The following is a 23,475-nucleotide window of genomic DNA, read 5'->3' on the forward strand; positions in this document are numbered from 1 at the left end:
GAAATAGGCTCACTTTAACAAATGGCTTTCATACAACTGATTATTCAGAGATGTATTTTGGCCTCTAGCTTTATTATAAAGACAAAGTTAACAGTGTTTATGATGAATAAAAACAGTACTAAATTTCTTACCCACTTAACTAAAGGAACTGGAAAACAACGTCTCTTAACAACCAGTTGTATGCGAGCTACGTGTTATAGTGAACCGAATTCGATGATTTTATGGAATAGTTAAGGAAATATTAAAAAATGATCATGTGCAAAATTTTAGTAATATAACTTCAAAACTGAGCGAGTTATTAATAAAATAGTTAAAATTTAAGCAACGTGCCAATCTGGCAAAACTGGGGACGCCATTGAATTCAGGAAATTCTCACTACAAGAAGGATCCTCATTAGAAGTAGTAAATCAGGGGTTTTACACACTTCTAGTAAACATTTTTTTTAAGCATTTTACAGGTATATGTAATGTTATAAGGACTAGTAGTTACAAAAAGGTTTAGATAGTTTTGGCGTATTTTCCAAATGTGCCTGCAATTAAGATGTTTTTGGAGTAAAAATTACGCTCAATATCGCAGAATATTTTATCTTTAAAAGTCGGTTTATTCTGAAAGCACACCTCTTGCTAAGGTATCAAATTATTCGGAATTGTTTGTAGAATACAATACATACTTAAACAGTTTATAAAATTAAATGCTTCAAAAGTTATACGCGATAAACCGAACATTTTTAAATTTGTGAAAAGTACATAGAGCTACACACTTTGAGTTACTTGCCATTATATCGTATGTTGATATTTTAATTATTGATTTAATTTTAATTTTAAGTACAAATATTTTAATGTTTTAACATTGAAAGTTTATTTATTGAATAATCAAAAATTTTCTGTTTGATAACAAACAAATTCATTGAACCATAAATTGAACATACAGAATTTAAACAAGTATAAAAACATATAGGTAAAATACCCTACATATACTCCCCCTCCAGTAAAACAATAAATTAATTAATGTTAAATGTTATTTGCTTTTTTGTTTTTGTAATTGTTAGTGAATTATATTTTTTTGTTGTATCAGAAATTATATTTGCAGGTTTGAGTAAATCTATTGAAACCGTTTTAATCATATTTCCATGTTGAATTTTGAATACTCTGTCATTTATATACCCGAGCGCACTTGTGCACAAGGGTATTATAACTTTGTTCACATAACGGTTGTTTGTAACAGGCAAAACGAATCGAGATAGATATAGACAAATGTATACATAAATGATCAGAATGAAAAGAGAAATCGATTAAGCGGTGACTGTCTGTCCGTCCGTCCGTCCGTCTGTGCACACGATAACTCGAGTAAAAATTGAGATATCTTAACGAAACTTGGTACGTGAACTTCTTTTGGGCGTGGGACAGATGGTATTGTATATCTTGGTAACCGCTGCACCAAGTTCTTCCAAACTTAGCACAGTTGTTGGCCTTAGTATAGCTTACTAAATGGCTGAAAATTTTAAAAATCGGACAATAACCACGCCTACCTCCCATATAACGGTAATTTTCAGAAAAACGAAAACTGCGATATTTTAGTAACTACTGAAGATAATTCACTCAAAATTGATATGTGCAATGAGTTTTAGACGAAAAATAAGAATATTACAAAATTTTGGCAAATGGGCGTAGCCACGCCCACTTATGGTTACATGTGTATATATTGGTAACCGCTACACCAATTTCTTCCAAACTTGGCACAGTTGTTGGTCCTGATACAGCATACCAACTGGCCGAAAATTTCTAAAATCGGACAATAACCACGCCCACATCCCATATAACGGGTATTTCGAGAAATACAAAATCTTCGATAAATCAGTAAATATTGAAGCTAATTTATTCAAAATTGATGATTGCAACAATTCTTTACCAAGAAATACGTTTATGACAAAATTTTGGAAAATGGGCGTAGCACCGCCCACTTGTGATCACATATATGTATCTCGCTAACCGTTCTAGCAATTTGTACCAAGCTCGGTATGGTTATTGTGCTTGCCACATAAAAGCAAACCGTTGAAAACTGTTGAAATCGGACTAAAATTGAGGCCGCTTTTCATATAACGGTAAATTTCAGATATGCTTGAAACTGCAATATTTCGAAATTTAAGGACGCTAATTTACTTAAAATGTATACACCCCGGCTTATCATGTAGCGGTAGCTTTCGGAAAGGTGGAAAACATATATTTAATACTTGCGCCGGGTATTTAATGTTCGGCTCCGCCCGAACTTAGACTTTCTTACTTGTTCGAAATAATTTTAAATGGTCCTTAATAAGGTGATTGCAACTTTAACAAAAACGTACTCACAAGTATCCAATTATTCTTTATTGTGATGTACAACCTTTGATCTAACATTTGAAAAATATTTTCCTAGCTTAGAAAGCGTTTCATTTGTATTATCAACTTCATTATTATAACTGTTCGTAACAACTAATTCACCTGGTAATCTTAATGTTTGTCCATAAACTAATTCTGCAGAAGAGCATTTTAAATCTTCTTTAACAGACGTACGTAATCCTAATAATATCCAAGGAAGAATTTCAGACCAGTGAGTAGAATCCTCCGAAGCAGTAATAGCAGTCTTTAATGTCCTATGAAATCTTTCAATCATTCCATTTTATTGAGGATGATATGGGGACGTATGAATTTTGTGAGATCCTACCAATTTAGTTAATTCTGTGAACAATTTTGATGTAAACTGTGATCCTTGATCTACTGTTATATAAAGTGGAATGCCAAAACGAGGAACGTAATTTTGAACAAATGTTGTTGCTATAAAATTAGCTGAAATATCTCTAAGTGGATATGCCTCTGGCCAACGTGTATGTCTATCAATGATAGTTAAAATGTAACGATTTTCTTTTGACACAGGTAATGGATCAACAAGATCCATATGAATATGTTCAAATCGTCCAGATGGAATGTTAATTTTTTGCGCAGGCGTCTTAGTATGTTTAGAAATTTTTGATTTTTGACAACTTATACAAGTAGAATTATTTACATCTTTGCGCATATTAGGCCAAAAATATTTTGATTGAATCAAACGCCTAGTTGTACGTACACTTGGATGTGATAAAGAATGAATTTTATCAAAAATGATTTTTCTCAGAGAATTGGGAACAAATGGTCTAAAAGGTTGTTGAGAAATATTACACCAAATATTAAGATTAAGTACTGGAATATTAGTTTCTTTAAAATTACTGTTGGAATTTTGGTCAGATATTATGTCATAAAGTGTTTGATCTTTTTGTTGTTCCTCGAATAATGTTTGAAAATTTATGTCTTGGGCTAAAATCATGTTAACATCTGGAATACGTGAAAGGGTATCAGCAACTATGTTTTCTTTTCCAGAAATGTATTGAATATCGTCTGTAAATTGTGCAATGTACTCTAAGTGTCGAATTTGTCGAGGTGATCTGTCTGATTTAGAATTTAGAATATGTGTTAAAGGTTTATGATCAGTATAAACAGTGAATGTTCTACCTTCTAGAAAATGTTTAAAATGTTTAATTGAATTGTATATTGCTAAAAGTTCTCTGTCAAATGTGGAGTAATTAATTTCTGTAGGAGTTAATTTTCTTGAAAAATATGCAAGTGGTTCCAAAGTGTTATTACTCATTTGTTGTAAAACCCCACCGACTGCTACATTCGATGCATCGACAGCAAGTGAAAATTTACCACTTTTATACCCGAGCGCACTTGTGCACAAGGGTATTATAACTTTGTTCACATAACGGTTGTTTGTAACAGGCAAAACGAATCGAGATAGATATAGACAAATGTATACATTAATGATCAGAATGGAAAGAGAAATCGATTAAGCGGTGACTGTCTGTCCGTCCGTCTGTGCACAAGATAACTCGAGTAAAAATTAAGATATCTTGTCGAAATTTGGTACGTATACTTCATTCGGGCGTAGGACGGATGGTATTGAAAATGGCCAAAATCGGACAATAACCACGCCTACCTCCCATATAACGGTAATTTTCAGAAATACAAAAACTGCGATATTTTAGTAACTACTGAAGATAATTCACTCAAAATTGATATTTACAATAAATTTTAGACGATAAATAAGAATATTATAATTTTTTGAAAAATTGGCTTAGCCACGCCCACTTATGGTTACAAGTGTATATCTTGGTAACCGCTGCACCAATTTCTTCCAAACTTGGCACAGTTGTTGGCCCTGTTACAGCATACCAAATGGCCGAAAATTTTTAACATCGGACAATAACCACGCCCACATCCCATATAACGGTAATTTCGAGAAATACGAAATCCTCGATAAATCAGTAAATATTAAAGCTAATTTATTCAAAATTGATGGTTGCAACAATTCTTTACCAGGAAATACGCGTATGATAAAATTTTGGAAAATAGGCGTGGCACCGCCCACTTATGATCATATATATGTATCTCGCTAACCGTTCTAGCAATTTGTATGGTTATTGTGCTTGCCACATAAAAGCAAACCATTGAAAATTGTTAAAATCGGACTAAAATTACGGCCGCTCTCCATATAACGGTAAATTTCAGAAATGCTTGAAATTTCAATATTTCGAAATTTAAGGACGCTAGTTTACTTAAAATTTATACACCCCGGCTTATCATGTAGCGGTAGCTTTCGGAAAGGTGGAAAACTTACTTGTTATCAAAATGAGTGAGTAAAGTCTTCTGTGTAAAAAGTTTCTTCACATTTTCAAAAGCCCTAGTTGTATTTTCTGTCCAATTTAATTGTTTAAGTTTATTTTTATTTGCTAGTGTTAACATTTCGTGCAGAGGACTAAGTTCTGCTGCTAACATTTTAACATATCTATGGTAATAATTAACCATGCCAAAAATTTTTGTAATTTATTTATTGAAAGTGGTTTTTCAAAATTTACTATTGCTTCAACTAGTTCGACAGAATGTCTGATTCCTTCACTTGAAATTTCATAACTTAGAAAATCTAATTTATTTTCTACAAAAATGCATTTACTAGGTTTAATATTCAAACTATATTTTTCAAGTCTTTCAAATACAGATTTTAAATGCTCAATATGTTGATCTTCATTATCACTTGCAACAAGAATATCGTCAATATAGACAAACACAAATTCTAAACCTGAAAATACTTCATTAATAAAACGTTGAAATGTTTGTGCACTATTTCGTAGTCCAAAAGGCATCCGTACGAACTCAAACATTCCAAACGGTGTAGTAATTGCTGTTTTATGTATATATTCTTCAGCTATAAGTATTTGATGATATGCACACAAGATCAATTTTTGAAAATATTTGTTTATTCTTTAAATCAATAGTCAAATCATGAATGTGAGGTAACGATCTGGAATAGTAATGCAATTAAGGCCCCTATTATGAGTTGCATTCGATTTTCGACTGTGGTCGAAAGTGCTGAGCGAACGAATTTTCGTTTGGTATTATGGCGCTCATTCGATGAAGAATAGCGCTATTGTGAATTTCGCTTGTTTAGGTTGTTCACAATAGTATATTTTTCACCGCTGAGAAGCTTTGTTTACAAATCGAGCAAACTAAATAGTGTGCTTATACATATTTATGCAAATTTGTTCTAATTAAAATGAAGTAAAAAAGAAAGCAATTTTATAAAAACGTGGTAAAATGAGTACAACGAGTTCTGGTTCAACGATTCGTCGCTTAGTAAACTGGCCAGGAGTAGCAAATGCTCTCTTAAACATTTAAGTTTATTAGTCTTTCGAATATATTTTTATATACAATATATTTAAGAAATTTGTCTACCGATTCATTAAAAAGTTCCGACCATCTAAAGAGGCGTTTGTGAGCCAAATCTATTTAAAATATTTTAAAACTATCAACAGCGCTACGATTTTGTTCTCAGAGATCGTGCCAACAGAGCATTAGGATTTTCTTTCACAAGTAAAACCAGCCTTTCGAGCTTGTGTTTAGTATTCACGATGTTAGAACTGCATGAAATTAATAAAAATTGTTTAAAATTAGTGTCTAGCCGCCAAAATGTAAGAAAACATATACAAAATCATACATTTTTCACAATTTTCTAACACTTCGCTACACCATCGAAAGCAAAATTCTGTTCGACAGAAAATTCGATACTCAACGAAAATTTCGACACGCTTGCATAGCTCATAATACGAATTTCACTTTCGATCTTCGATCTTCGATAGCCAGCGAAGATCGAAAATCGAATGCAGCTCATAATAAGGGCCTAAGTCTTCTATAATCTCCACAAGGTCTCCAATCATTTGATTCTTTTTTAGGAACTAAATGTAAAGGAGATGCAATGTGAGAGTGTAAAGGTCTACATATACCCGTTTTAACTAAAAATTCAAATTCTGTTTTTGCTATTTTGAATTTAATTGGATCAAGACGACGTGGTTTAGAGAAAGGTAGCACTCCTTTTGTTTCAATTCTGTGAACCGTTTGGTGTTGCACTGGTTTAGTGTAATCTGGTTCACACGTAATTGAAGGAAAATCATTTAAAAGTTTAGAAAATTTATTTTCAGTAATTGGTATCCTTATCGAAAATATATCGCAAAAACCAGATGATCCAGAAACTTTTAATTTTGTTGTTGAATCAGTAATTTCGCTATTTTTAATATCAACTAATATACCAAATTTCTCCAAAAAGTTGGCGCCTATAATTGGTGTTGAAATATCCGCTAATATCCCAGCAAACACAGTCTCTAACGTTAGAGAAATTTGGATTTCTGCATTAGATGACTAGGGTAATTCTCTAATCGTTCTCGAGTCGATGACGAAGTTAGAGAACTACATTAGAATTCGATTCGAGAACGATTAGAGAAACAACGCAAATTCAAATAAATGTAAATAAGCTATATTCCAAATGAATGAATTATAAATTATTTTTAAGTTCAAATAATCCAGTATTATGTTATTGCGAATACATTTAATACAAATTTTGCAAACAATGCGTTATATTTAATAAAGCAAAACAGCAAGTGGAAATTCACATTCGAATCCCATTAGAGATCAACATTAAAATTCGATTAGAGAATAAATATTTTCTCGAGTCGAGAACTATGTCCCATATTTGTTGAGATCGCTATCATTCTCGATAGTTTTTCGAGTCGTTCTCTAACGTTTGAGATTGGAGAATGTGGCTAGTTCTCCAATTATTCTCTAATCGATAAACAACCTCAATGTTTGCTGGGATGAAGGGGAATTCAAAATCGCGTCTTAAACCTAGATCAATTTTTAAAAGTTTTGTGCCATAAGTTTTAATAGAAGAACCGTTAGCTGCAGTCAAATTAAGATCTGAATTTCTTTTATGTGATTTGAATTTTTAAGAAGGAATGACCGAAACGATTGCACCAGTATCGATTCAAAAATTTAATTTATTGGATTTATCATAAATAAATAGGCGGCGAGATGGCTTAACTTCATTTCCATTATTAGCCACCGTCATAATGGAACGATCTAGTTTAAAACATTAGAATTTTCTTCGTTTTTATTTTTGTTAAAATTACAAGATTCAATGCATTTAAAAGCATTATTTTTAAATTTTCTATGATACCAACAAATATTTTGGTTAATATCGTTTCTAGATCTAGAAAAATTTCTTGATATAGAACGACTTCTGTCTCTATCTCTATCTCTTGATCTTGATCTAATTTGTAATTCGTTAATATCTGCTGTAATTTGGTTAAGATTTTGGTAAATAGCTGTAGACAACTCAGTTAAATTTCTAATGCATTGTTCAAGAATATTATTATTATTATTTTCTACACTAGCAACATTAAAATATTTAGACGATTGGGGTTTATTTATCAAATCAAATAATTTATCTGCAAGAGAAATAATTACTTCAGTATTTTGATTACTGCAAGAAGTCAAATGAATTTGTATTTGTTGCGGTAACTTCCTACTCCATAATTTAAATAAAAGTTCTTTACTGACAATTGATTTGGAACCTGCTAAAGATCTCATATGTCTATAAAGTTCTGATGGTGAACGATCACCCAGTTCGGTATTTGAAAATAATTGCTCTAATCTCTTCTCTTCGCTAAGAGAAAATCTTTCACATAAAACTTTCTTAATTGTTTCATATTTGTTAATCAAAGGAGGCGGATTAATAACATCAGTAATTTTAGAAATTGATTCTTTTTTAAGAAAAACTAAAACGTTTTGAAATTTGATATTATCATCACGTACGTTGTTAATTTCGAATTGTCCTTCCACAAGGAGAAACCATGCTTCAGGACAATCTTCCCAAAAATTAGGCAATGTAATAGATTTTGATAAATTTGTACTGAAGTTGTTTTCATTTGGAAAACCATTAGTTTGTATACTTGGTGAAATGTTTAAATCTGAAGTGTGTATTGGGTTTTTATGTTCATTTTCTGTTGTTGTTGTGAAGTTGCGTGTACGTATTGGTGATCTTTGCATTTTGAAATAAACTGGAGAAGAAGTGTGCAAAATAAATATAAGTAATAATATTAACACAAATAATATTTATGTATATATTAATAGTGAAAAAAAATATATAAAAAATTTAAATAAATGATAATAACAATTAATTATATTAATATCAAATTATTTATATTAGTTGTAGTTAGATATTCTAAATCTTTTAAAAATTTTGGTTTTAAAACTTAATTATATTAAAAATGGTAGATTGATATATCTCTTTTTGTTAATAAATTTTATTTTTAAAACAAATAAAGTCGAAAAGTAACTTATAAAATATTCAGCTGAATGAATAAAATAAAGACTTCAGACACGAACCTTTTTTAAAATGAAAAACAACTATTTATTTTTGTTCTTTTGTTACCTGTCACCTGCAACACCAAAAACTTAATTAAAATTCTTAATTATATTGCTGATGCACTTTAGTAATAGCTTTATTGCAGTTGTTGCTGCTGGTCGATTGTAGTTGTAGTGCCTTAATGATGGTTTGTTGATTCTTGTCCAAATGCACTTAAATAAATTGCGACTCGCACAGCTTAGCTCATATATGTTTGCTAATAATATTGAAATAGTTGCATATGTTTCAGTTAATTCCTGGTTTAATATGTACATATGTACGTAGATTTGGACAGGGTTTGGTATTCGCCAATCACAGCGACTAGTTTATCAGAGAATTTTTAATTCACGCACTAAAATAATTTGGGTTTTTGCAAAAATCTTTTGTTGCGAGATTTGAAGTTAACAGTTCAATTGTTTGCAGGATCGCCAATATATCGTATGTTGATATTTTAATTATTGATTTAATTTTAATTTTAAGTAAAAATATTTTAATGTTTTAACATTGAAAGTTTATTTATTGAATAATCAAAAATTTTCTTTTTGATAACAAACAAATTCATTGAACCATAAATTGAACATAAAGAATTTAAACAAGTATAAAAACATATAGGTAAAATACCCAACATATACTCCCCTCCAGTAAAAATATATCGTATGTTGATATTTTAATTATTGATCAATTTTAATTTTAAGTACAAATATTTTAATGTTTTAACATTGAAAGTTTATTTATTGAATAATCAAAAATTTTCCTTTTGATAACAAACCAATTCATTCAACCATAAATTGAACATAAAGAAATTAAACAAGTATAAAAACATATAGTTAAAATACCCTACAGCCATTTAGTTATTTTTTAAAGCACACTTTAGTTGTCTACTTCATATTAAGTGCACACATAAGTACTAATTGCACATAAAATTTCTAATCAGTATATGACGTGCTTGAAAAGTTATGACATAATTAATTTTTAACTTCTTACAGGACAGCAGGTTATCTATTTAACTTAAAGTTTACCGGTTAAATTGATAAACTGGCTTGCACAATCAATGGTTAGGAGTAAAATTAGAGTTAAATCGTAAAATATTTAGCCCAGCAATTTTCGAAGGTTAACTTGCTAATATTTAGTCTGTTCCAATAGCAGTCCGGTTTACAGGATTTAGTCAGAACATACAGGAAGTCGTTCCTATTGACATAAAACCTGTAATGGAGAACACTTTTGGAAGTAACTGAGCAACTGTTCCTAGTCAGAAATTACAGGATTTAGTCCGGAGTTTTTTTTTCCTGTAAGTTCATGAAAAGTGTCAAACGATCAGCTGATTTGCATGTGCAAACAAAAACAGAAAGCGGTGAAAGCAAAAAACCTTGTATTTGTAAAAAAATGGAAGTAAACAACGAAATATTTGAATATGTATAGATTTAAATAATTATTTAGTGATATTTCAGCCAAATCAGTGTTGTACCAATGATATGTAAACAAACCGACGAACGTTTTTACGGGAAATAGTGCTTATTGCGTTCCCGTGCACTTCTGCATCTGTTCTCCTTTTACTCTCACTTGAGAGAGTAAAATTTTAGTTTGACAGTTCCACAGGTTTTAGTCCGAAGTTCCAAGGAACAGACTAATTACGTTCTCATTGAGCCATAAACTCGAGTTTATGGGCGATTTTGGAGTTTAACGCTAAACTCTACTCTTAAACTCGGAGTTAACCATACAAAAAATTTGGTTAAACTTTCCTTAAACACCACTTTTATTTGGAGTTTATGGGAATGCAACCCTCTTTTTGACTTAATTTGGTTTATGCCTTCATAATCCAAACCTGCAACCAACTTGCCGACAGTTAGCCTGTTCCCGTACTGCAGGATTTAATCAAAAATAGTCCGAGGTCGTTCTAATAACGTCAAAATAAAGGTAATTAATTTGTCTTGCATGTTATAGAATTTATATGCTTTTTTATATTTTTGGTCCGGAAATAATTAAAAAAAAAATTAAATATATTTTTTTTTTAATTTGCGTTTATATAAAATTAGTTTTAAAACTAGTTATAATATATACGTCGCATAAAAGGTATTGAAATTATCTTCAAGTTAGCATCAATAACTTTTTAATCGGTCAAGTAGTTTCCGAGATATTAAACACATAAGAAATAGAAAAGTTGAGCTTTAACCTCTTTTATTGGCTTTGGTTTTTATTTGCACCAAATAATTTTGGTATGGTTGAAATCATCGTAAAAAGTTGTATGGCTCCTCAATTCTTGTTTAGCGGTCCACAAAATCCTTTTTTTCAATATTATTCTGTGCTCACGCAAATTTGTGTTCCTTTTGCTAAAAAATGAAAGTACATAACTTGATTTAAAAAAAATAATAAAATTTAGAGGTCGCTCAAGTCGATTTTTGTATTGCTTAAAATTACTCGTCCTTCAATCCGTGCGCACGCGAAAATCCTCTGGAAATTAAAGTTTTCTAAGATCTTATAATGTGCTTTCGAGGCCGCTGAATACACTAGGAGAGCTATTTTTTCGATCCGGCTCTTACCTTTTTAGATAATACGAATAAATAATAAAAAAGGGAGAAAAACCCCAAAATTAAACTTTAAAATGTGATTATTTCTTAGAAAACTGAACTAGTTTTTTTCGCTAGATCCCGAGATATTAAAAAAATAATAATATTAATGAATAATTAAAAAAAAATTTGTTTTACCCTCCTATATTCGAGAAAATTTTATATTTTTCATATCTTTACGTTTTTTTTTAAGTTGTCTCTCGACATTTGGGACGTAGCGAAAACAAACTAGTTAAGCACACTCAGCGACTTTGAAAATATCAGATAACACCTCGAAAAAATTTCCAAAGGCCGAAAATTTAAAGCGGTACGTTTTTTAAATACAGGCATCAGCCACGTATCTAGATTCAGGTTCAATAATATGCCGATATCTCGTAATGAACGTAAAATCCTCTGCAATGCAACTTTTTCTAAGAAATAATCACAATTTAAAGTTCAATTTTGGTTTTTTCCCCCTTTTTTATATTTATTCGTGTTATCTAAAAAGGTAAGAGTCGGATCGAAAAAATAACTCTCCTAGTGTATTCAGCGGCCTCGAAAGCACATTATAAGATCTTAGAAAACTTAAATTTCCAGAGGAATTTCGCGTGCGCACGGATTGATGGACGAGTAGTTTTAAGCAATACAAAAATCAACTTGAGCGACCTCTAAATTTTACTATTTTTTAAATCAAGTTATGTACTTTCATTTTTTAGCAAAAGGAACACAAATTTGCGTGAGCACTGAATAATATTGAAAAAAATGATTTTGTGGACCACTCTGATGTATGTACATACATACGTACATACATATTCACGCATTCTTTCGAAATCGTTGAAGGCAACGATCCAGTAAGAACTCCAGTAAGTTCTTCTGTGAAATCGACCCAGACATACCGGTGAGTCAAAGGCGATAAAGCTGTTTAAGTCTTAACATTTTATAAATAACTCCCTCAGTTTCGAAGTTATTTTACTAAAATTTTCCACATCACAATTTTTTAGTATTTCCTTACCTAATTCTGAAAATCATCGAAATAGGCTCACTTTAACAAATGGCTTTCATACAACTGATTATTCAGAGATGTATTTTGGCCTCTAGCTTTATTATAAAGACAAAGTTAACAGTGTTTATGATGAATAAAAACAGTACTAAATTTCTTACCCACTTAACTAAAGGAACTGGAAAACAACGTCTCTTAACAACCAGTTGTATGCGAGCTACGTGTTATAGTGAACCGAATTCGATGATTTTATGGAATAGTTAAGGAAATATTAAAAAATGATCATGTGCAAAATTTTAGTAATATAACTTCAAAACTGAGCGAGTTATTAATAAAATAGTTAAAATTTAAGCAACGTGCCAATCTGGCAAAACTGGGGACGCCATTGAATTCAGGAAATTCTCACTACAAGAAGGATCCTCATTAGAAGTAGTAAATCAGGGGTTTTACACACTTCTAGTAAACATTTTTTTTAAGCATTTTACAGGTATATGTAATGTTATAAGGACTAGTAGTTACAAAAAGGTTTAGATAGTTTTGGCGTATTTTCCAAATGTGCCTGCAATTAAGATGTTTTTGGAGTAAAAATTACGCTCAATATCGCAGAATATTTTATCTTTAAAAGTCGGTTTATTCTGAAAGCACACCTCTTGCTAAGGTATCAAATTATTCGGAATTGTTTGTAGAATACAATACATACTTAAACAGTTTATAAAATTAAATGCTTCAAAAGTTATACGCGATAAACCGAACATTTTTAAATTTGTGAAAAGTACATAGAGCTACACACTTTGAGTTACTTGCCATTATATCGTATGTTGATATTTTAATTATTGATTTAATTTTAATTTTAAGTACAAATATTTTAATGTTTTAACATTGAAAGTTTATTTATTGAATAATCAAAAATTTTCTGTTTGATAACAAACAAATTCATTGAACCATAAATTGAACATACAGAATTTAAACAAGTATAAAAACATATAGGTAAAATACCCTACATATACTCCCCCTCCAGTAAAACAATAAATTAATTAATGTTAAATGTTATTTGCTTTTTTGTTTTTGTAATTGTTAGTGAATTATATTTTTTTGTTGTATCAGAAATTATATTTGCAGGTTTGAGTAAATCTATTGAAACCGTTTTAATCATATTTCCATGTTGAATTTTGAATACTCTGTCATTTATATACCCGAGCGCACTTGTGCACAAGGGTATTATAACTTTGTTCACATAACGGTTGTTTGTAACAGGCAAAACGAATCGAGATAGATATAGACAAATGTATACATAAATGATCAGAATGAAAAGAGAAATCGATTAAGCGGTGACTGTCTGTCCGTCCGTCCGTCCGTCTGTGCACACGATAACTCGAGTAAAAATTGAGATATCTTAACGAAACTTGGTACGTGAACTTCTTTTGGGCGTGGGACAGATGGTATTGTATATCTTGGTAACCGCTGCACCAAGTTCTTCCAAACTTAGCACAGTTGTTGGCCTTAGTATAGCTTACTAAATGGCTGAAAATTTTAAAAATCGGACAATAACCACGCCTACCTCCCATATAACGGTAATTTTCAGAAAAACGAAAACTGCGATATTTTAGTAACTACTGAAGATAATTCACTCAAAATTGATATGTGCAATGAGTTTTAGACGAAAAATAAGAATATTACAAAATTTTGGCAAATGGGCGTAGCCACGCCCACTTATGGTTACATGTGTATATATTGGTAACCGCTACACCAATTTCTTCCAAACTTGGCACAGTTGTTGGTCCTGATACAGCATACCAACTGGCCGAAAATTTCTAAAATCGGACAATAACCACGCCCACATCCCATATAACGGGTATTTCGAGAAATACAAAATCTTCGATAAATCAGTAAATATTGAAGCTAATTTATTCAAAATTGATGATTGCAACAATTCTTTACCAAGAAATACGTTTATGACAAAATTTTGGAAAATGGGCGTAGCACCGCCCACTTGTGATCACATATATGTATCTCGCTAACCGTTCTAGCAATTTGTACCAAGCTCGGTATGGTTATTGTGCTTGCCACATAAAAGCAAACCGTTGAAAACTGTTGAAATCGGACTAAAATTGAGGCCGCTTTTCATATAACGGTAAATTTCAGATATGCTTGAAACTGCAATATTTCGAAATTTAAGGACGCTAATTTACTTAAAATGTATACACCCCGGCTTATCATGTAGCGGTAGCTTTCGGAAAGGTGGAAAACATATATTTAATACTTGCGCCGGGTATTTAATGTTCGGCTCCGCCCGAACTTAGACTTTCTTACTTGTTCGAAATAATTTTAAATGGTCCTTAATAAGGTGATTGCAACTTTAACAAAAACGTACTCACAAGTATCCAATTATTCTTTATTGTGATGTACAACCTTTGATCTAACATTTGAAAAATATTTTCCTAGCTTAGAAAGCGTTTCATTTGTATTATCAACTTCATTATTATAACTGTTCGTAACAACTAATTCACCTGGTAATCTTAATGTTTGTCCATAAACTAATTCTGCAGAAGAGCATTTTAAATCTTCTTTAACAGACGTACGTAATCCTAATAATATCCAAGGAAGAATTTCAGACCAGTGAGTAGAATCCTCCGAAGCAGTAATAGCAGTCTTTAATGTCCTATGAAATCTTTCAATCATTCCATTTTATTGAGGATGATATGGGGACGTATGAATTTTGTGAGATCCTACCAATTTAGTTAATTCTGTGAACAATTTTGATGTAAACTGTGATCCTTGATCTACTGTTATATAAAGTGGAATGCCAAAACGAGGAACGTAATTTTGAACAAATGTTGTTGCTATAAAATTAGCTGAAATATCTCTAAGTGGATATGCCTCTGGCCAACGTGTATGTCTATCAATGATAGTTAAAATGTAACGATTTTCTTTTGACACAGGTAATGGATCAACAAGATCCATATGAATATGTTCAAATCGTCCAGATGGAATGTTAATTTTTTGCGCAGGCGTCTTAGTATGTTTAGAAATTTTTGATTTTTGACAACTTATACAAGTAGAATTATTTACATCTTTGCGCATATTAGGCCAAAAATATTTTGATTGAATCAAACGCCTAGTTGTACGTACACTTGGATGTGATAAAGAATGAATTTTATCAAAAATGATTTTTCTCAGAGAATTGGGAACAAATGGTCTAAAAGGTTGTTGAGAAATATTACACCAAATATTAAGATTAAGTACTGGAATATTAGTTTCTTTAAAATTACTGTTGGAATTTTGGTCAGATATTATGTCATAAAGTGTTTGATCTTTTTGTTGTTCCTCGAATAATGTTTGAAAATTTATGTCTTGGGCTAAAATCATGTTAACATCTGGAATACGTGAAAGGGTATCAGCAACTATGTTTTCTTTTCCAGAAATGTATTGAATATCGTCTGTAAATTGTGCAATGTACTCTAAGTGTCGAATTTGTCGAGGTGATCTGTCTGATTTAGAATTTAGAATATGTGTTAAAGGTTTATGATCAGTATAAACAGTGAATGTTCTACCTTCTAGAAAATGTTTAAAATGTTTAATTGAATTGTATATTGCTAAAAGTTCTCTGTCAAATGTGGAGTAATTAATTTCTGTAGGAGTTAATTTTCTTGAAAAATATGCAAGTGGTTCCAAAGTGTTATTACTCATTTGTTGTAAAACCCCACCGACTGCTACATTCGATGCATCGACAGCAAGTGAAAATTTACCACTTTTATACCCGAGCGCACTTGTGCACAAGGGTATTATAACTTTGTTCACATAACGGTTGTTTGTAACAGGCAAAACGAATCGAGATAGATATAGACAAATGTATACATTAATGATCAGAATGGAAAGAGAAATCGATTAAGCGGTGACTGTCTGTCCGTCCGTCTGTGCACAAGATAACTCGAGTAAAAATTAAGATATCTTGTCGAAATTTGGTACGTATACTTCATTCGGGCGTAGGACGGATGGTATTGAAAATGGCCAAAATCGGACAATAACCACGCCTACCTCCCATATAACGGTAATTTTCAGAAATACAAAAACTGCGATATTTTAGTAACTACTGAAGATAATTCACTCAAAATTGATATTTACAATAAATTTTAGACGATAAATAAGAATATTATAATTTTTTGAAAAATTGGCTTAGCCACGCCCACTTATGGTTACAAGTGTATATCTTGGTAACCGCTGCACCAATTTCTTCCAAACTTGGCACAGTTGTTGGCCCTGTTACAGCATACCAAATGGCCGAAAATTTTTAACATCGGACAATAACCACGCCCACATCCCATATAACGGTAATTTCGAGAAATACGAAATCCTCGATAAATCAGTAAATATTAAAGCTAATTTATTCAAAATTGATGGTTGCAACAATTCTTTACCAGGAAATACGCGTATGATAAAATTTTGGAAAATAGGCGTGGCACCGCCCACTTATGATCATATATATGTATCTCGCTAACCGTTCTAGCAATTTGTATGGTTATTGTGCTTGCCACATAAAAGCAAACCATTGAAAATTGTTAAAATCGGACTAAAATTACGGCCGCTCTCCATATAACGGTAAATTTCAGAAATGCTTGAAATTTCAATATTTCGAAATTTAAGGACGCTAGTTTACTTAAAATTTATACACCCCGGCTTATCATGTAGCGGTAGCTTTCGGAAAGGTGGAAAACTTACTTGTTATCAAAATGAGTGAGTAAAGTCTTCTGTGTAAAAAGTTTCTTCACATTTTCAAAAGCCCTAGTTGTATTTTCTGTCCAATTTAATTGTTTAAGTTTATTTTTATTTGCTAGTGTTAACATTTCGTGCAGAGGACTAAGTTCTGCTGCTAACATTTTAACATATCTATGGTAATAATTAACCATGCCAAAAATTTTTGTAATTTATTTATTGAAAGTGGTTTTTCAAAATTTACTATTGCTTCAACTAGTTCGACAGAATGTCTGATTCCTTCACTTGAAATTTCATAACTTAGAAAATCTAATTTATTTTCTACAAAAATGCATTTACTAGGTTTAATATTCAAACTATATTTTTCAAGTCTTTCAAATACAGATTTTAAATGCTCAATATGTTGATCTTCATTATCACTTGCAACAAGAATATCGTCAATATAGACAAACACAAATTCTAAACCTGAAAATACTTCATTAATAAAACGTTGAAATGTTTGTGCACTATTTCGTAGTCCAAAAGGCATCCGTACGAACTCAAACATTCCAAACGGTGTAGTAATTGCTGTTTTATGTATATATTCTTCAGCTATAAGTATTTGATGATATGCACACAAGATCAATTTTTGAAAATATTTGTTTATTCTTTAAATCAATAGTCAAATCATGAATGTGAGGTAACGATCTGGAATAGTAATGCAATTAAGGCCCCTATTATGAGTTGCATTCGATTTTCGACTGTGGTCGAAAGTGCTGAGCGAACGAATTTTCGTTTGGTATTATGGCGCTCATTCGATGAAGAATAGCGCTATTGTGAATTTCGCTTGTTTAGGTTGTTCACAATAGTATATTTTTCACCGCTGAGAAGCTTTGTTTACAAATCGAGCAAACTAAATAGTGTGCTTATACATATTTATGCAAATTTGTTCTAATTAAAATGAAGTAAAAAAGAAAGCAATTTTATAAAAACGTGGTAAAATGAGTACAACGAGTTCTGGTTCAACGATTCGTCGCTTAGTAAACTGGCCAGGAGTAGCAAATGCTCTCTTAAACATTTAAGTTTATTAGTCTTTCGAATATATTTTTATATACAATATATTTAAGAAATTTGTCTACCGATTCATTAAAAAGTTCCGACCATCTAAAGAGGCGTTTGTGAGCCAAATCTATTTAAAATATTTTAAAACTATCAACAGCGCTACGATTTTGTTCTCAGAGATCGTGCCAACAGAGCATTAGGATTTTCTTTCACAAGTAAAACCAGCCTTTCGAGCTTGTGTTTAGTATTCACGATGTTAGAACTGCATGAAATTAATAAAAATTGTTTAAAATTAGTGTCTAGCCGCCAAAATGTAAGAAAACATATACAAAATCATACATTTTTCACAATTTTCTAACACTTCGCTACACCATCGAAAGCAAAATTCTGTTCGACAGAAAATTCGATACTCAACGAAAATTTCGACACGCTTGCATAGCTCATAATACGAATTTCACTTTCGATCTTCGATCTTCGATAGCCAGCGAAGATCGAAAATCGAATGCAGCTCATAATAAGGGCCTAAGTCTTCTATAATCTCCACAAGGTCTCCAATCATTTGATTCTTTTTTAGGAACTAAATGTAAAGGAGATGCAATGTGAGAGTGTAAAGGTCTACATATACCCGTTTTAACTAAAAATTCAAATTCTGTTTTTGCTATTTTGAATTTAATTGGATCAAGACGACGTGGTTTAGAGAAAGGTAGCACTCCTTTTGTTTCAATTCTGTGAACCGTTTGGTGTTGCACTGGTTTAGTGTAATCTGGTTCACACGTAATTGAAGGAAAATCATTTAAAAGTTTAGAAAATTTATTTTCAGTAATTGGTATCCTTATCGAAAATATATCGCAAAAACCAGATGATCCAGAAACTTTTAATTTTGTTGTTGAATCAGTAATTTCGCTATTTTTAATATCAACTAATATACCAAATTTCTCCAAAAAGTTGGCGCCTATAATTGGTGTTGAAATATCCGCTAATATCCCAGCAAACACAGTCTCTAACGTTAGAGAAATTTGGATTTCTGCATTAGATGACTAGGGTAATTCTCTAATCGTTCTCGAGTCGATGACGAAGTTAGAGAACTACATTAGAATTCGATTCGAGAACGATTAGAGAAACAACGCAAATTCAAATAAATGTAAATAAGCTATATTCCAAATGAATGAATTATAAATTATTTTTAAGTTCAAATAATCCAGTATTATGTTATTGCGAATACATTTAATACAAATTTTGCAAACAATGCGTTATATTTAATAAAGCAAAACAGCAAGTGGAAATTCACATTCGAATCCCATTAGAGATCAACATTAAAATTCGATTAGAGAATAAATATTTTCTCGAGTCGAGAACTATGTCCCATATTTGTTGAGATCGCTATCATTCTCGATAGTTTTTCGAGTCGTTCTCTAACGTTTGAGATTGGAGAATGTGGCTAGTTCTCCAATTATTCTCTAATCGATAAACAACCTCAATGTTTGCTGGGATGAAGGGGAATTCAAAATCGCGTCTTAAACCTAGATCAATTTTTAAAAGTTTTGTGCCATAAGTTTTAATAGAAGAACCGTTAGCTGCAGTCAAATTAAGATCTGAATTTCTTTTATGTGATTTGAATTTTTAAGAAGGAATGACCGAAACGATTGCACCAGTATCGATTCAAAAATTTAATTTATTGGATTTATCATAAATAAATAGGCGGCGAGATGGCTTAACTTCATTTCCATTATTAGCCACCGTCATAATGGAACGATCTAGTTTAAAACATTAGAATTTTCTTCGTTTTTATTTTTGTTAAAATTACAAGATTCAATGCATTTAAAAGCATTATTTTTAAATTTTCTATGATACCAACAAATATTTTGGTTAATATCGTTTCTAGATCTAGAAAAATTTCTTGATATAGAACGACTTCTGTCTCTATCTCTATCTCTTGATCTTGATCTAATTTGTAATTCGTTAATATCTGCTGTAATTTGGTTAAGATTTTGGTAAATAGCTGTAGACAACTCAGTTAAATTTCTAATGCATTGTTCAAGAATATTATTATTATTATTTTCTACACTAGCAACATTAAAATATTTAGACGATTGGGGTTTATTTATCAAATCAAATAATTTATCTGCAAGAGAAATAATTACTTCAGTATTTTGATTACTGCAAGAAGTCAAATGAATTTGTATTTGTTGCGGTAACTTCCTACTCCATAATTTAAATAAAAGTTCTTTACTGACAATTGATTTGGAACCTGCTAAAGATCTCATATGTCTATAAAGTTCTGATGGTGAACGATCACCCAGTTCGGTATTTGAAAATAATTGCTCTAATCTCTTCTCTTCGCTAAGAGAAAATCTTTCACATAAAACTTTCTTAATTGTTTCATATTTGTTAATCAAAGGAGGCGGATTAATAACATCAGTAATTTTAGAAATTGATTCTTTTTTAAGAAAAACTAAAACGTTTTGAAATTTGATATTATCATCACGTACGTTGTTAATTTCGAATTGTCCTTCCACAAGGAGAAACCATGCTTCAGGACAATCTTCCCAAAAATTAGGCAATGTAATAGATTTTGATAAATTTGTACTGAAGTTGTTTTCATTTGGAAAACCATTAGTTTGTATACTTGGTGAAATGTTTAAATCTGAAGTGTGTATTGGGTTTTTATGTTCATTTTCTGTTGTTGTTGTGAAGTTGCGTGTACGTATTGGTGATCTTTGCATTTTGAAATAAACTGGAGAAGAAGTGTGCAAAATAAATATAAGTAATAATATTAACACAAATAATATTTATGTATATATTAATAGTGAAAAAAAATATATAAAAAATTTAAATAAATGATAATAACAATTAATTATATTAATATCAAATTATTTATATTAGTTGTAGTTAGATATTCTAAATCTTTTAAAAATTTTGGTTTTAAAACTTAATTATATTAAAAATGGTAGATTGATATATCTCTTTTTGTTAATAAATTTTATTTTTAAAACAAATAAAGTCGAAAAGTAACTTATAAAATATTCAGCTGAATGAATAAAATAAAGACTTCAGACACGAACCTTTTTTAAAATGAAAAACAACTATTTATTTTTGTTCTTTTGTTACCTGTCACCTGCAACACCAAAAACTTAATTAAAATTCTTAATTATATTGCTGATGCACTTTAGTAATAGCTTTATTGCAGTTGTTGCTGCTGGTCGATTGTAGTTGTAGTGCCTTAATGATGGTTTGTTGATTCTTGTCCAAATGCACTTAAATAAATTGCGACTCGCACAGCTTAGCTCATATATGTTTGCTAATAATATTGAAATAGTTGCATATGTTTCAGTTAATTCCTGGTTTAATATGTACATATGTACGTAGATTTGGACAGGGTTTGGTATTCGCCAATCACAGCGACTAGTTTATCAGAGAATTTTTAATTCACGCACTAAAATAATTTGGGTTTTTGCAAAAATCTTTTGTTGCGAGATTTGAAGTTAACAGTTCAATTGTTTGCAGGATCGCCAATATATCGTATGTTGATATTTTAATTATTGATTTAATTTTAATTTTAAGTAAAAATATTTTAATGTTTTAACATTGAAAGTTTATTTATTGAATAATCAAAAATTTTCTTTTTGATAACAAACAAATTCATTGAACCATAAATTGAACATAAAGAATTTAAACAAGTATAAAAACATATAGGTAAAATACCCAACATATACTCCCCTCCAGTAAAAATATATCGTATGTTGATATTTTAATTATTGATCAATTTTAATTTTAAGTACAAATATTTTAATGTTTTAACATTGAAAGTTTATTTATTGAATAATCAAAAATTTTCCTTTTGATAACAAACCAATTCATTCAACCATAAATTGAACATAAAGAAATTAAACAAGTATAAAAACATATAGTTAAAATACCCTACAGCCATTTAGTTATTTTTTAAAGCACACTTTAGTTGTCTACTTCATATTAAGTGCACACATAAGTACTAATTGCACATAAAATTTCTAATCAGTATATGACGTGCTTGAAAAGTTATGACATAATTAATTTTTAACTTCTTACAGGACAGCAGGTTATCTATTTAACTTAAAGTTTACCGGTTAAATTGATAAACTGGCTTGCACAATCAATGGTTAGGAGTAAAATTAGAGTTAAATCGTAAAATATTTAGCCCAGCAATTTTCGAAGGTTAACTTGCTAATATTTAGTCTGTTCCAATAGCAGTCCGGTTTACAGGATTTAGTCAGAACATACAGGAAGTCGTTCCTATTGACATAAAACCTGTAATGGAGAACACTTTTGGAAGTAACTGAGCAACTGTTCCTAGTCAGAAATTACAGGATTTAGTCCGGAGTTTTTTTTTCCTGTAAGTTCATGAAAAGTGTCAAACGATCAGCTGATTTGCATGTGCAAACAAAAACAGAAAGCGGTGAAAGCAAAAAACCTTGTATTTGTAAAAAAATGGAAGTAAACAACGAAATATTTGAATATGTATAGATTTAAATAATTATTTAGTGATATTTCAGCCAAATCAGTGTTGTACCAATGATATGTAAACAAACCGACGAACGTTTTTACGGGAAATAGTGCTTATTGCGTTCCCGTGCACTTCTGCATCTGTTCTCCTTTTACTCTCACTTGAGAGAGTAAAATTTTAGTTTGACAGTTCCACAGGTTTTAGTCCGAAGTTCCAAGGAACAGACTAATTACGTTCTCATTGAGCCATAAACTCGAGTTTATGGGCGATTTTGGAGTTTAACGCTAAACTCTACTCTTAAACTCGGAGTTAACCATACAAAAAATTTGGTTAAACTTTCCTTAAACACCACTTTTATTTGGAGTTTATGGGAATGCAACCCTCTTTTTGACTTAATTTGGTTTATGCCTTCATAATCCAAACCTGCAACCAACTTGCCGACAGTTAGCCTGTTCCCGTACTGCAGGATTTAATCAAAAATAGTCCGAGGTCGTTCTAATAACGTCAAAATAAAGGTAATTAATTTGTCTTGCATGTTATAGAATTTATATGCTTTTTTATATTTTTGGTCCGGAAATAATTAAAAAAAAAATTAAATATATTTTTTTTTTAATTTGCGTTTATATAAAATTAGTTTTAAAACTAGTTATAATATATACGTCGCATAAAAGGTATTGAAATTATCTTCAAGTTAGCATCAATAACTTTTTAATCGGTCAAGTAGTTTCCGAGATATTAAACACATAAGAAATAGAAAAGTTGAGCTTTAACCTCTTTTATTGGCTTTGGTTTTTATTTGCACCAAATAATTTTGGTATGGTTGAAATCATCGTAAAAAGTTGTATGGCTCCTCAATTCTTGTTTAGCGGTCCACAAAATCCTTTTTTTCAATATTATTC

The 23,475-nt window shown here is 30.9% G+C and overlaps 1 protein-coding gene across 1 annotated transcript in view; it reads left to right on the plus strand.

Moving 5' to 3' along the window:
• Nucleotides 1–23,475, plus strand: part of LOC118749963 (rab3 GTPase-activating protein catalytic subunit-like) — a 173,664-nt gene that overhangs the window by 114,640 nt on the left and 35,549 nt on the right. The window lies entirely within an intron of this gene.

Source organism: Rhagoletis pomonella, unplaced genomic scaffold, assembly GCF_013731165.1.
Source record: "Rhagoletis pomonella isolate Grant_MI unplaced genomic scaffold, Rhpom_1.0 Rhpom_scaffold_00097, whole genome shotgun sequence".
NCBI classification, from domain to species: domain Eukaryota; kingdom Metazoa; phylum Arthropoda; class Insecta; order Diptera; family Tephritidae; genus Rhagoletis; species Rhagoletis pomonella.